This window comes from Dermacentor albipictus, chromosome 2 (genome assembly GCF_038994185.2).
Source record: "Dermacentor albipictus isolate Rhodes 1998 colony chromosome 2, USDA_Dalb.pri_finalv2, whole genome shotgun sequence".
NCBI classification, from domain to species: domain Eukaryota; kingdom Metazoa; phylum Arthropoda; class Arachnida; order Ixodida; family Ixodidae; genus Dermacentor; species Dermacentor albipictus.
In genome coordinates, this window is record NC_091822.1 from 121,001,443 (window position 1) to 121,014,096 (window position 12,654).

At 44.7% G+C, this 12,654-nt stretch overlaps 2 long non-coding RNA genes across 15 annotated transcripts in view; one reads left to right on the forward strand and one right to left on the reverse strand.

Moving 5' to 3' along the window:
- The window catches only part of LOC135914706 (uncharacterized), a 137,256-nt gene that overhangs the window by 85,445 nt on the left and 39,157 nt on the right, over positions 1–12,654 (reverse strand). For all 14 annotated transcript variants that reach the window (XR_011512133.1, XR_011512130.1, XR_011512127.1 and 11 more), the window contains 3 exons: positions 11,923–12,033; positions 11,649–11,782; positions 9,722–9,882 (listed from right to left, as the gene is read on the reverse strand). This is a non-coding gene — a long non-coding RNA (uncharacterized lncRNA). The remainder of the gene's footprint in view (positions 1–9,721; positions 9,883–11,648; positions 11,783–11,922; positions 12,034–12,654) is intronic.
- Positions 1–12,654, forward strand: part of LOC139056078 (uncharacterized) — a 36,269-nt gene that overhangs the window by 3,096 nt on the left and 20,519 nt on the right. The gene's annotated exons all lie outside the window — the stretch shown is intronic.

The window sequence follows — 12,654 nt, forward strand, 5'->3', positions numbered from 1 at the left end:
TATAGATAAGAAGAATTGTTTGTGTACAAATGCGTCACGGATATTTGCTTCTACACGTACAAGGTGGTCAGTTGTGGAGCGTCCTTCTCGGAAGCCGCACTGATAAGGATCAAGATTTTTGCTCTGTTCAAGGAAAAAGATGAGTCGCCGATTTATCATTTTTTCGAACACCTTACAAATGCAACTTGTGAGGGCTATCGGGCGGTAACTTGCCACTGAGGAAGGGTCCTTGCCTTGTTTCAAAACAGGGATCACAATGGCTTCCTTCCATGCAGCTGGAAGGTACCCTGCATCCCAAATGGTGTTGAAAAGTGTGAGTAGTGTAACCTGCGTGTCATTCTGTAAGTGTTTGAGCATTTCATACATGATTCTATCAGATCCTGGTGCGGAGCTGTTGCATGCGCTCAAGGCAGCTCTCAATTCGGCAATACAGAAAGGACGGTTGTAAGGCTCATTCTCTCGACCTTTTCTTGTTAATGGCTTACGTTCTTCTATTTGTTTATATTTTAGGAAGGATTGCGTATAATGATTTGAGCTTGATACGCTCTCAAAGTGCTCTCCGAGTGAGTTGGCCTGATCTTGCAGTGTATCTCCCTGTGTGTTTACTAGGGGGAGTGAATGTGTTTGCCGCCCTCTAATCCTATTTACTCTGTTCCAGGCTTTGGCCTCATCCCTAAACGAGTTAATACTTGATAAAAGCTTGTGCCAACTTTCTCGTCTGGCCTGTCGGCGGGTTCGCCTGCCTTCGGATTTTACTTTTTTAAAGTTGACTAGATTCTCTGCGGTGGGAGAAGCGCGTAGCAACCCCCACGCCCTGTTCTGTTTTTTACGAGCGATCCTACAATCGTCGTTCCACCATGGGACACGCCGTTTGCAGGCCAAGCCTTTTACTTCTGATATGCATATAAATGCGACATCTATTATGAATGCTGTAAAAAACTCGACTGCAGCGTCAATTCCTAACGAAGACAGCTCAGCCCATGAGATACTAGTTAGAGATCGAAATTTCTCCCAATCAGCTGTCTCAATCTTCCACCTAGGAGCGTATGATGGATATTCGTTTTCTTTATATGATCTTAGCAGTATAGGGAAGTGGTCGCTACCGTAAGGGTTGTCGGTAACTTCCCATTCAAGTTCAGGCAGCACAGACGGGGAGACTATACTAAGATCTATTGACGAAAAGGATCGGTTTGCAAGAGAGTAATATGTGGGTTCTTTCTTGTTGAGAAGGCACGCTCCAGAAGAAAAAAGGAACTGTTCAACAAGGCGACCTCGCGCATCTATACGAGAGTCGCCCCACAGGGAGCTGTGCGCATTGAAATCGCCAAGAACAGCATAAGGTTCTGGCAATTGATCGATCAAGGAGTGAAATTCATGTTTGTTCAGTTGGTAATGCGGGGGTATGTAAAGGGAGCAAATGGTGATGAGTTTGTTTAGTAGGACAACTCGAACCGCCACTGCTTCAAGGGGCGTTTGTAGCTGTAAAGGCTGACACGCAATACTTCTATGAGTAAGAATCGCAACACCACCTGATGATGCCGTCGCATTATCGCGATCTTTGCGAAACGTAACATACGTACGGAGAAAGTTTGTGTGTTTAGATTTTAAGCGTGTTTCCTGTAAACACAGCACTTTTGGATTATGTTTGTGGATGAGTTCTTGCAAATCATCAAGATTCCTAAGTAGGCCTCTGATATTCCATTGAATGATTTGTGTATCCATATGTTAAATTTAATTGGTGCTGTGTTTACGGAAATGGAAGGGATGTCTTAGATTACAGAGCCCTTTCGAGGCCCTGTAACCGGGGTTTTGCTCTTTTTGAAGCGTTCGAGGGAACCTCGCCGCTCCTTAGGCGCCTGGGGCGCCTTGGGGGTAGGTGTGGTGTCCATTGCCTCTTGTGAGGCGCCGGACACATGCTCTTGTGAGCGAGAAGTTACCAGGGAAGGTCCCGCCTTGGAGGGCAAGACCCCTGCGCCCACCAGCCCGGAGGTCGATGGGGTTCCCTGAGGGATGTGGCTGCGCCGGCCATTGCCAGCACTGGAAGGGACCTGGGAGGTTGAGGCAGCCTCGGCTGCGCCCACCTTCGGGGTCGATGGCCCCTTTTCCTCGGTTGGCGGAGGAGCGCTAGCTGCAACCACCGTGGGGGCAGATGGCGTAACTGCCGACTCACTGCGTGTGGGTCGGACAGTCGCCGGAGGCCGTTGTGACGCTGCCCCCTGACGCGCCACTTCGGCAAAGCTTTTCTTTGGCAGGTATGCTACCCGCCTGCGTGCCTCTTTGAACGATATATTTTCCTTAACTTTGATTGTAAATATTTCTTTTTCTTTTTTCCATGATGGACAGGACCGCGAGTACGCGGTGGGTTCACCATCGCAGTTCACGCAGTGTGGAGCATTCTCGCAATTTTCAGATGGGTGTTCTTGGGCACTACATTTTGCGCAAGTCTGGCGGCCTCGGCAGTTCTGTGAACTGTGGCCAAATCTTTGACACTTAAAGCATCGGAGAGGATTGGGAATGTACGGTCTGACACGGATCTTTATGTAGCCAGCCTCAATCGTCTCAGGTAGCATACTTGATGCAAAAGTTAGAATTAAGTGCTTTGTCTCAATCTCCTTGCCATCGCGTCTGATCTTTATTCTCTTGACATTAGTCACATTTTGGTCGCTCCAGCCCTCCAGTAGTTCGGCTTCAGTCAGTTCCATCAGATCGGCGTCGGAAACGACTCCGCGGGTGGTGTTCATTGCGCGGTGTGGTGTGACCGTCACTGGAAGACTCCCGAAAGATACTAGATTAGAGAGTTTCTCGTACTGTGTCTTATCACGCAGTTCTAACAGGAGGTCGCCACTTGCCAACTTAGAGACTTTGTAACCTGGGCCAAAAGCTTCACTAAGTATCTTCGCCACAAGAAAAGGTGAGATAGTTCTAGCTGCTTTTTCTTTTTTCTCGGAATGTACTACATGAAACCTTGGGAAATTGTCATGATTTCGGCCAAAAAATTTGAAAGCTTCTTCGGTGCGCCCTCGTTTATGAGGGCGATCAGGAAGTGTTGGAAAAAAACTTGCCATAGATATATGTGAAAATTCGGCAGCGCCGCCAGCCACCCACCATGGAGCCCAACAAGGGGACGCTGCAGGACCGTGAAAAGACTGCCTACATGCGCCAGCTGTACGACACTACAATAACCAAATCTGTTATAACCAAGGTTGCCTATCCCACACAAGGTTAACCCTTGCCGCCGAGGAGAATGAAGTAAATGGAAGAGAGGAGAAGACAGGAAAGGTCAAAAGTAAGAGAAAAAGACGAAGATTCGAGAGGATGAGACAGGAAAAGGCGACTGCCGATTTCCCCCGGGTGGGTCAGTCCGGGGGTGCCGTCTATGTGAAGCAGAGGCCAAAGGGGTGTGTTGCCTCCGCCGGGGGGCCTTAAAGGTCCAAACACCCAGCATCGGCTCAACCCCCAGAATCCCCTTTTCCCCAGACACGGCTAAGCCGCGCACGGCTACACGCGGGAGGGTCCAACCCTCGTGTGCTCGGGTACGTGGTGTCGCAAATCACCAAACGTCTACTTATGCAGACGCCCCTGCGGGGATTACAAATAAGCAGTAATGAAGAAGTGACTGGATAAGGGTAATTAAAGTTGTTTTTTTAACCAGGTTGGTAGAAGAAGCCTTAATTTATGCGTTAGTCCAACAGAGCATGATATTTTGGAACACAAGTAATTATTATGCTCAGTCCAGGTTAGCTGATCATTGAAGACCACACCAAGAAAACGTGCAGACCTCACACGTTCAATGCTTTCCCCTCTGAAACTGAGGACAGGCTCGAAGGCTAGAATTTTATATTTAGGTTTAAACACTATCAATTTCGCTTTCTTTACATTTTAGCTGAAGTTTATTGGCATTTACTCATAATGATAGTTCAGGCAAATATTTGTTTGCATTTGCTATGGTGTTCAAGAAGTCATTACCAGAGAAAAATATGTTTGGGTCCTCTGCATACATAACCATATCAGCTGAACTAGGTACATTGATAATATCAATAAAAGAAAATAGGAAAAGTAACGGCCCTAAAATGGAGCCCTGTGGAACCCCTGTACATATTGTGCCAAAAGCAGATGGAACGCCGTTTATAACTGTGCACTGTATTCTTGACCATAAATGGCTATTAATAAGCTCCAGAGCAATACCTCTGATTCCATAAAACGGCAATTTTCGTAATATTTCAAGTTTAATAGAATCGAACACGTTTTTGATGTCTAGGAATATCCCAAGTGTAATACACTTAGTGTCAATATTACTAATAACTTTGTCTTTTATTTTGATAAGTGCAATTTAAGTGCATTTTCCTTTCTGGAAACCATACTTATCAATTATTAATGCTGATGTATTAGTGAGGTATTGTGTTAATGAGCTCTTGATAACGTTTCCTGCAATTTTTAAGAAAACAGATAAAACCGAGATTGGGCGGTATTTATTCAGATCATCATGACTCCCGCCTTTGTGAATGACGTACACCCTTGCCGTTTTTAACTGTGGCGGAAATATTCATTTTTCTTACATTAGGTTACATATGTGCACCAGGACGGGTGCAACTACATTAGTTCTAGTTTTCACTGCTTCCGCTTTAATATCGTCAGTTCCAGTAGAAAAAGAATTCTCAGTTGTGATACATACTTCTCTACGTCCTATGGCGTCGTCGGCTCGAGATAGAGTGAACTTGCCGAACAATTAAGCAAATAGTGAGTAGGATCTGGACCGGTAGAGGCAACATTTTTATTTTCTCAAACAGTTAGAAAGTAATTATTAAATTTATTTGACAAAGAGGCACCGCTATAACACGTTCCATCGATCTTGATCTTGTTTGGTATTAATGGATTAGTTTTCGAACCCAATTTAATAAAACTTTTCATAGTTGCTCCGGAGTACGTTTCTCAAAAAACATCTTGGTATAATATTCTTGCTTAGCATTATTCAAGTCAGAACTTAGTTTATTTCTCTTATTTTAAAAGTATGAAGTAAGTTTAAATCTCTACTTTGGAAAAACTTGGCGGAAAGTTTGTTATTATGAACAATTCTATTGTATAGTTCTATATTTATCCAGGGCTTTCTCGACCTCTTGTGTTTCGTACGACGAGTCAGTGGGAAAGCAATTTCGTATACCGCTATAATCTTTTTAGTAATATATCGTAACAAAGGCTGGGTTTTTTTTTGTATATTTCAGACCAGTCCAACTGAAGGGCTAATTCGTAAAAATGGTTTAATGTTTTCTCATTATATTTTCTGTAACAAGAATGTTGTGTTGAATTATTTAACTAATGTTTATGAATAGGCAGGATAACAAAAAATGGAAGATGGTCACTGATATCAGATGCTGGTACACCAGAAATAACATCACAGCATAGACAACTCGTGAAACACAAGTCAATACTAGTTTCAATATATTCAGTTATTCTTGTCGGCGCCATAATTACATTCTCACAATTATAACTTGAGAAAATATCACATAGGTCTCTAGACGCCACACTACCTGATTTCATGTTAATGTTAAAATCACCGATTACAGCAAGCGAGTTGTTAGTGTTAGCAATGCACTGAAGTGTATCCCCTATATACGACAGAAAGTTGCTGATCTTTCCGGAGGGAGGCACAAGTCAATACTAGTTTCATTATATTCAGTTATCCTTGTCGGCGCTGTAATTACATTCTCACAATTATATCTCGAGAAAATATCAGATAGGTCTCTAGACGCCACACTACCTGATTTCATGTTAATGTTAAAATCACCGAGTACAACAAGCGAGTTGTTAGTGTTAGCAATGCACTGAAGTGTATCCCCTATATACGACAAGAAGCTGCTGATCTTTCCGGAGGGAGGCCTATAAATTATAACGGCAATTAAATCATGACGAAAAGTATTGCAATGTATTAGTGTTTGAGGTACGCAAATATTTATAAACTTCAGTAATTGGGCTTTCCATCTTTCTTATTGTTTTTCTATCTATTTTCCCATCGTAAGTTTTTCGCTTTGCTAAGCAAATGTCTTGGAGCCAGTCAGCCAGCACTACACTGCTGCGGTCCAGGCTTTGCAGGTCGAGTCATTGGGATCCTTCTGCAAAAGATTTCTGTTTCGTGTCTCATGCACCATACGAGCAATTTGATTCCCGTGTCTAATGTGCAACGTCCATTTTTTCAATCCCTACATCTACTGGATTCCATGGTAAACCTATCTGTGATATCAGTGACTATGCTTTAGAAGAATCTGATCCTACCCGCTGCAATAGCTCAATGGCGACGGCGTTCTGCTACAGAGGACGAAGTCGCGGGCTCGACACCCGTTTTTGGCGCACTGCATTGGGGGAGGACTGTAAAAACCATTGTGTACTTATATCGATCCGCAAGCCCCCAAAACTCCCTCCATCATATCCCATGGGGGGCTTTGGATCGTGAAATGTGTGCTTTCTTCTTTTCACTTTGCTGAATGTCGAGAGCCTTTGCCTTACGCGGGCACGAGCTACTGCTCCTGGAGTGCACTGCACTGCAGCCGGGATTGGTGCACATTTTTGCCAACGTAGGCGGACGCCAAAAATTCCGACCCCTGAGAGGCTAACAGCTTCACGGTAAAAGAAGAACTCACCTAGCAACGATTTTATTTGTGTTGTGATAGCGCTATGGGAAGGCCAAGAATATTTAGGGCTCCCGATGAGCTGCGTGACCATGATAAGTGGTGACAGAAACCGCAGCGTCAATATGAAACACGGCGTCGTGCTCAGGCTAGGCAGGACGGAGCGGTTCCTGCCCAAAGCAAGCCACGCAGAGTATTCCACGCAGTGCATTGCTCAATAGTTCAAGGCTACGTCACAGTGGTCTATCTGATCAGGTGACACCCCCGCTTCGCTGGCCAACAACATTCACAGCGTGGATTTCAGCGCACCAAAAAAATTAAATCCGGAATATATTTCGCTTTGGTGAAGACCCGCAATTCATCTTTTCCAGAAAAGCGTTTTGTAATGGCGGGACAACATTTTACGCTGCAGTGCCTTTTCCATAGGACTTAACCGTACTACGCGCTGAAAGCGAATCAATTGAGGCTACAACTGCGGTGCCCCTCCTTGCAGAATGGTCGTTTTTAGAGCTAACGTATTTCACTTTGTATGTCTCACAAGTTCCAGCTGAAGGGTAGCGCCGCACTTTTTTAAGCAGTTAGCCATTCTGGCGGCTTTACAAACGGCTGCTGCGCCACTAAAATTCCAAATCGTCATCAAGTGCACAAGCGAAATGCGCGAGTAGGAGTGGTTGGAGTGAAGCCTATCTTGGTTGAGCACAGATTTCGGTTAGCATGCATTCTCTCTTAAAGTGGAAAATCGTCACGCTTTCTTTCTTCTGTGACCGACTGTGTTCAAATGCAACAATTGTTTTTTTTTTTTTGCTTGAACAGAAGTTAAGGCAATTTGCAAGTAATTTATCTTCCGTTGTTGGAATGGCGGTGAATTGCGAGTGGTGGCAGAAGCCAATAGAAATCAGCTTGCACCTATACTCTATTCCACACATAGCAGTCAACGCTGTGGAAGCCACGCAAGGAGTTCGGCCAAGAAAAGTTTTAACTTCGCGCGTTCCGTCTATGCTTCGCTGCGCGCCAACAACGTTCAGTCGCGCAGGCGTGCACGGGAGGCTCCTCGCCATGGGTTGTAAATAAAAACCCGAAAAGAACGACAAAAATTAAAAAAAATGATCTAAAACAACGTATTAGCAGTCGTTTACCACACTGTGTTTGTTTCCAAGGATTAAAACTTGTTTCATTCAATACTAAGCCTATTTTAAAAAGGCAGTTGCGCGCAATTGCCGTAAAACACTTTCAACTATAGATCCAAGTGCCAACGAAGCCACATCAAGAAGTCCACAGCGTTGACTGGTATGTATGGAACGGAGTATATACATCACAAAACAGAGAATATCAGCTGCAGTCTGCAAAGGCCTTTGTCGTTGAACGGTCGCCGCTGGTTCGAGCAAAATCGGCTGATAGCGAAACAACAAGCAGCACCTCCGCTGTGTTCGCATGTTGATTGCCTTTGCGCGCTGAGGCAGTGCCCCAGAGCCTTCACTCTCGCAATTCACGAGTGTGCACCCATAATGAACAGCTTTTTCATTTCATAGACTATTTAGAAAAATGCCTCACCTCGCCATCGCACCACCTGCCGAGCTACGTGCCTTCTTATGCGCAGGAACTGAGCGGCGATTAAGGCTGCATTCGCTAACGGTGGCGAAATTAAGGCACCGTGCTCTAGGGCGAGGGATTAATGCACCTTGTAGCTCCCTCTGTTACTGAAGCAGCACGTCTTGTGTGCTCAGAGGACGTTGGAATGGGCAATGCGTTACCTCCGCAGTTTGCGCAAGTGTCGTCGCATCGCGCCTGCTTCATGCGGATACTGCAAGGTGGCCAGCGTCCCACCGTGAAGTTTCATATTTGACCAGACTATTTGCAACGACGAGATGGCGTAGCACCACTCTGGACGGACATTCTCGTTTATTTAACTACGCACTCGCCATACGCCATGATGGGTTAGTACATGGTGGCATAATTTCCGTGCATTCTCCGTATCCCCTTTCGCGAAAGTAGCTGGCAATGTTAGTTGGAACAGGAAAGGTGGACGCGCGACTGCATTGGTTTTACAGATTAGGGCAGCGCTCGCGCTTCATTAGGTCTTCACCTCTGCACTGTGTCTAACGACATACAGAACGTTAACTCTAATATGGTAGTGTGATACGTTTATATGAGGAATGAACAATTATTTGACTAATCAAACCTTCAAGGCAGCATGTCATCTCTAACATTATGAATTTTTCTAAACACATCTCAAACACATGCTCACGCAAATGATTTCCATGATTTCCCCGTCTATGATGGTAGCAGGAAACGAGATTCTGCATCTCCGTTTGTTACGTCAACCGACAACTCCTCATGACCTATGCTACTGTCCGCTATTTTTCAATTATTGTGCATAATAATTACCTAAACGAATGAATATTTGCTTCCATACACTTCTAACTCTCACTTCTCCTCTTATTTGGTAGTGTTCCGAGTAGTCTCTAGACACTGGATGCTCAGCCTGTGCTGACGTCCCTTGAATAATTGCCTCAGATCGTGAGCCGGCTTGCGAAGTTGCTCAGAAGGCGAGTTACGACTGTCACCAGCGGGATGCCCCATTTAGGCCCAGATGTTTCGTATAATGCTGCGCACGTTGTGTTTTCTGGGTACGTGTACCGAAAGCTTCTCTTGTGCGTAACCCACTGTGTAAGAAATTTTTCGCGAAGTCACAGATGTTACATGAGCAGGAGCCGGTTAATGTAATGATCCCTTTCGCTCAAACCTGGTCTCTCTTTATCAGCAACCGCTTACGGCTGGACAATGCCGGTGAAAACTGCGCTGGATCACTGTTTGGACAACTAGCTAAGCGAGTAACGGAACACAATTGGAATTGAATCGGTACATTATACCCGCGGTATCTTCCATGGCTCTCAAGCCATTCTCTACTCTACCAGCAACGAAAATTGTGCGTTTATTTTTTTATTTCTTTAACGCCCTTATGGCAATTGGAATAAGAGAAGGTAGTGGTTAATGAAAGAAACAAAAAAGACAACAAAAAGTAATGGAACGTGAGCCAAAAATACCGTATGCCTTCTAGTTTTAACAATGTAATCGCATGTGTTTTTGAGCAGATGACTCACATCTTTCTTGTCTGAAGGTATGTTACAGCTCCTGTGCCATGTCCTTTTTTTCTGTCCTCGTCCTTTGCGCGTTGCAGCCATCTCTGGTAGTCCGCTTCTTCTATTATTGTTCTTCATCAAGCTCTGTGTAGCTAGCGCTGTAGCGCTGCTGATTCTCCGCCCTGGGATGCACAGAGACAAAACTTAAGCCGATGGCCGATTTGAATCGGGATAAAGGCAACGACAAGCAAACAAGTACCGAGCTGTTGCGCTCAACGAAGTGTTACCAGCGACAGTGCCTACCCATGTCTGGAGACAAAATATCCACTGATGGTGTTTCTATTTTCTCAACATTAAGGTAGAGGTTTACAGAGTGGAGTGGCCTTAACAATAGAGCAAAATTCAAAATCAACAATGTTCAGAAAAGAAATATATATGAAGTATCAAACATGACAGGACAATGTTTAAGTAACATAAAGGAAAAAAAATTACAATGTGAAAATAAAGCTAGATTATTGTGTTATTGAATAACCAGTGGCAGAATTTCACTACAAAACATTTTAGTTGCAGGAACAGCAGCTCATATCTTGAGCGAAAATTCCGTATACTAGGAGTGCGTATCTCCATATCTCGGATTTGGCGGCTCTGGTCGTGGCAGGGCTCTTGGCTATTGCATGTACAGTGAGCTCATGAGGGTGCGAAAAAGGATTGCTTGGTTGGACGCGAGAAATTGCATAATCGTTTCATCATTTCTTATCCAGAGGAGAGGACTAACTTCCTAAAAGAACGGCGCACGTCAGGTATATTCCTTTTTTTTCGTTCTATGTTGTTTACTGTCTCTTCTACCATTTATTGTTGCCTGTCGTTTTCAAAACCGTTGATCGTGCGCTCGCATTTTTTTCTCTCACCTTCTGTACATTGTATCGGGCCCAAGAGTATATCGTTATAAATACAGCAATATTTCGTGCAGCTATGTGCCAGTGGGCTTTCTTCATAAACAAACTCGCACTGGATAAATTGTTGGATGGTCAGACTTTCGGCATTCGAATGTTACAATAGGAAGGAGTTTCTAAAAGCAAAGTTTACATTTATTGTTGATGCAACTATGCTTCAAACATTTCGCAAGGGTCGTTGTATACATTTTCTTTTGGTCAGAAAGGTTTTTCAAATCCTTTATATAAGTATCCAAGACCCCACGACAGGCAATGGCGTAAGTGGAAGAGCATCAAGCTGCCACGCTGGGATGGCCGGACTATGCAATGACGCAAAGTATTTACGAGGAAAGGCGCTTGTCCCACATTTATTTCCGCATTTCTTCGTACTTAACATGCCAGGACAACTCTAGGCAAAATAATTATGGCACTTAGCGTGCGATGCTATTGTGTTTAAATTACACCTGAGCGCGTTGAGCGATCCACCATCAGGCTTGCACCGTGATAGGAGTTGACCACGCCCTTCCTCCCACCTGTCCGTTCAATAGACCTGTCACATAGGGGCTGAAAGCCAAGCACCCTGAGCATTCAGCTAGCTTTGCACAAGTTGAAGCGGCGCGTAAAATGCACGTGCTCATTATATGCAGTACAAGCAAGGCTAACACGAGCACATTCTTGCTTTCAGTCGGAAGAATTATTTGCGTACACTCATTCATTGACTGTGTTTAACACCCTAAAATGCGGCTATAAGAGACTGCTCTATCACTGTAAACAAGAATAACGCGAAATAGGAGTAAACCGCTTGTCCCGCATTGCATTACCGGTGGTGTTTTTTTTTTCATACTATGTACCAGTCGGGTTAAAAATTCACTCCCCTGCTGTCCGGATTTTTGCATGCTAAAACGGGTCTACCATTTCATCCGTGTGAAGATTGTTTGGGAAGATAGCCGCACTATCTTTTATTCCCTGCACGAAGGTTTTGCGGGTATTCGTGAAAGTTATTCTGGACAGCTCACCGATTATGGCGCCAAGTGTCGTTCTTTCGAGAATATGTGGCCTCATCTTGAATCAGTGGAATCATATTGACTCGTAGCGTGGGAAACAAAGACGACAAAGCGTCGCGACGGCTGGCTTGATACGGCCGCTGGATCTGCGGTGGATTTGAAACAGGCCTACTGCTTGAATACTTTCACAAACAAACAAATACGATCATGCTCCGTAAACAGTGTTCGCTGCTCACCCTACTGACAACCTTAAATTGTTCAGTTGCAAGCCCAAGCAAGCACTTACGGGATCGGCGCTGCCGTACGTGCTCCCCTTCGACATGCCCTGGTGGTCGATGCGCCACTACGGCACGTTTCCCGATAGCGAGGCTGCGCCTGTCGCCGAGCACAGGTTTAACTGGAAGGGACGGAGGTCGTGAGGGCTTTGCGGAGTATAACGGTAGTGTTTAATCACGTGATCTTGAGGAAGGTTATTAGATCAAGTGGTTTTAAACCCCCTATGATTTTTTTCTATTCACGGGGCCTAAAACTGGGCACGTCGATAAGTCGGTTAATGACATCCTGTTACTACGCTTCTTAGAGGTGGTAGTAAAACGATGTAGTGTAGTGCATTTTGCTGCACCATGCCAGGGTAATACTTTAGAACAAGGGCAGTTTTCAAAGCGCATGAGTGTCCCATACCCCAATCTCGGCTAAATTTTGCTCACAGTGTAGGGGAGAGCTTCGGAACCCATGAACACGTGCTTATCAGGAGAACGACGTAGCCACTGAGCGACCATGGCGGTTAAATAACTTCGTGGTAGTGAAGCGGATGAAGTTGACAACTTAAACGAAATAAACCTTGACTCTTTCTATTTTTGAGTAGTCAATCAGGGGCGATGAAAAAATTTATTTTAGAATCTCCTTGGGTTGGAATTATGACCTGCGCTAGCTCATTCCCATGGAAGGCAATGGTTTTGCATAATGAAAGGGTCGAAAGATTGCCATCATAAAGGACTTGCTAGATGATACCTGCAAA